A 2,726-nucleotide genomic window follows, 5' to 3' on the forward strand; every position below is an offset into this window, starting at 1 on the left:
TGAATTGTAACAGGTTGTTAATGATCCCACATGCGTGAAATGAAGAAAAAGAGGGAGAAGAGGGACTACAAGATGAAGGAGAAGGGCACTGGATGAGCATACTTACCTGGGCGGGGTCAATCGGTGATCAGGAAGGCCGATGTCCTAGAGAGAGCCACCTTCATTGCACTTTAGAAGGTGGCTCTGTCTAGCATCTCCCACTGTGGAGAGTGCACGTCATAATATGTGACAGAGGGGGCTCGCGTTCGCGCGGCCCCCACACTAATCCTCAATTGAAATATCTGCTGTCTGATTTTCACAGCATTCCATTAGGTTGCATAATCATAAATATGTAGTAGTCATACGCTTCTGTGTAAAATATGCCTGCTATAAGATACAATGGGTATCACACTATCCTTGTTCAGTCTGAATCTTCAATTTTTGGAATCAGAAGTTGAACTGAAATTTCTGATCTGAAGAGCAGTTCTCCTTGGTACAATCTTTAGGGTCATAAAGAGTAAATTTAACATCAAATACCCTTGGTATAGTCTATACAGGGTAAATCTATAACCTGTCTGCTCCATTACCTTCGTTACAGTCTATAGCATGATTTGTCTATTGCCACACTAGTTTAAATCAGATATCAGGATAGAAAACTTGTGTCATTCCCAATTATGGTCCTTTATAGAGAGAATGTGTAGTGAAAAACTTCTTCAGAAATCTCCTGTTTAGCATGTGTAAATTCTTGTTTGTCATGACTATTTTAAACCGTTATACACTCCTCGACTGAGTATGACATTTGGTTGCCATTAGAATTATTATTATGGATATAGACCAGTCATGTTCCTAAACAAAAGTAAACAGAGTGATATACAAAGGAATCAACATATTGTTGAATGAACATAGCTTAGTATGGCCAGGTTTTGCATCTTTTAAGCAAGGGATTATGCTGTGAATTATCTTTTATTTTCACCCGTCATACGCTTATACCAAAATGAATTGTGCTCAAAAACAGACTTATGGGTAGGTTATCTTTTATTTCATCCATGATCATGCAAAGAAATCTTGTTCAGTAAACTAGTCCTGTCTCATATCCATCCCTTATTATTCCTCCATGCACCTGCTTGCCGTGTTCAAAAGCTGTCAAGTTGGATCATGAGGAAGCGCACTGGCAAAGGTAATTGAGTTTAGCTTCAAACAAGTAAGCTGTATTTGTCTGAAAAAGCTTCAGAGACTCTTCAAATTTCCCATTCAGGCATATCCAGCAATCACTGCTTTCCAGAAAACCGTCTCTCTCTGGCATTTTCTGAAACAACTCCATTGACTCATCAACATACCCATTGTGCATAGGCAGCAACCATGGTGCTCCAGGCAACAATGTCATGTTGAGGCATCTGCTCAAAGGGCTTTCGAGCCTCTTCTAAGACTCCATTATGTACATATCCTTCCATGAGTGCATTCCATGTGATAAACTTTCTTTCTGGCATTTTGTCAAACACCGTGCACGCATCATCTAAGCACTGAAGATTGTCGAACAGGGTTGTTCTGCAGTTTAAAAACTAAACTTATTCTTAGAACAAAGCAGATATTCAGATCAAGTTTGTAACAGTATATACATTGCTGATTAATTCATTACCCCTAAATTAATTCAGGGTGTTATTTAGTTCCCTCAAATAAGTAGTTAGATATTATGTTCGCTTCTCCTTAAAGTTTGTTGCTCCCATTATTGTAGTCTTTTTTTTTTATCGGTAAAGGCAAAGCCATATTTTATATTAATTTTGCAAGAATACATATGATTATCACGGCATTTCAAAGGATTCAAAAAACCTCTGTTCTTTGGTTCACAGAGGGTCCTTCAAAAACAAGTCTAGAAGCTTAGAGTTCGATCATTCTTGAAACATTTAAGATTTTAGTCTGGAACCAAAACACATGCATAAGTTCTAATTCTATCCAGGTTCATCGACCTGTATTCAGCGTTTTTCTTAAACTGAAAAATAAAAACTAATAAAAATTTACAAGTATAACATAGTCAAAATTCAAAAGGGAATCCATAGAAAGCCTAGCTTGTGGACGGAAGGTCCAGTTGAAGGCACTGCTTTCTTGGGCGACCTCGACCCCTGCTTGCTGGAGCACCCCGACCATGGCCCTTGCCTCTGCGACCACTGCTGGAGCTACCTCTGCATCTTTGTTCAGGCTTAGGATCCCTATCTTCCGCGAGCATAGGTAGGAAGCCATTCATTCTTGCAAAGAGAAATAGAATTTCCTCTTGCCCTTCAGCCTCCGGATTTTCTCCTAGAAACCGCCATTTAAGGTAGCTCAGCCCTACACTAGCAAACTTCCTGTGCCCATTCAACTCTTTATCCTTCAGGTCCAGGAGGAATGGGTAAAAGTTGATGAGGGCACCATGAGCGTTAAAAAGAATTTCGTCGCTGGGCCTGGGCGCACTTGAGTCGAAATTGGCCTTATTTAGAACTTCCTGGAGCTCTAGAAGAATTTCAGCTGGGAAGAGTTCCCTAGTGAGGTTCCAAATTAGTTGCTTAGCAAGCTTCTGGTCCAGCAACGACGCCACAAATCTGGATGAAATGGAGGTGTTGTCTCTTGGATATTCGTCTCGACTGAGGTGCGCACTTCCCAAAATCAATTTGATTGCCAGAAGAACCGGAGGATCCGAGTGAATGAGGAGATGCTTGAGTTTGAGGTCCATGATTTTTCTAAAGGAGACTTGGCGAGTCGAGGCTCCAAGGGAG

The 2,726-nt window shown here is 40.6% G+C and overlaps 1 non-coding gene across 1 annotated transcript; it reads left to right on the plus strand.

Annotated features, from left to right (window-relative positions):
- Positions 1-98: 98 nt before the first annotated feature.
- Positions 99-260, plus strand: LOC131065878 (U1 spliceosomal RNA). The gene has a single exon (XR_009111502.2). It is a non-coding gene; the product is annotated as a U1 spliceosomal RNA (small nuclear RNA).
- The last annotated feature ends 2,466 nt before the right edge of the window (positions 261-2,726 follow it).

The sequence above is a fragment of the Cryptomeria japonica genome, chromosome 6, assembly GCF_030272615.1.
Source record: "Cryptomeria japonica chromosome 6, Sugi_1.0, whole genome shotgun sequence".
Lineage (NCBI taxonomy): Eukaryota > Viridiplantae > Streptophyta > Pinopsida > Cupressales > Cupressaceae > Cryptomeria > Cryptomeria japonica.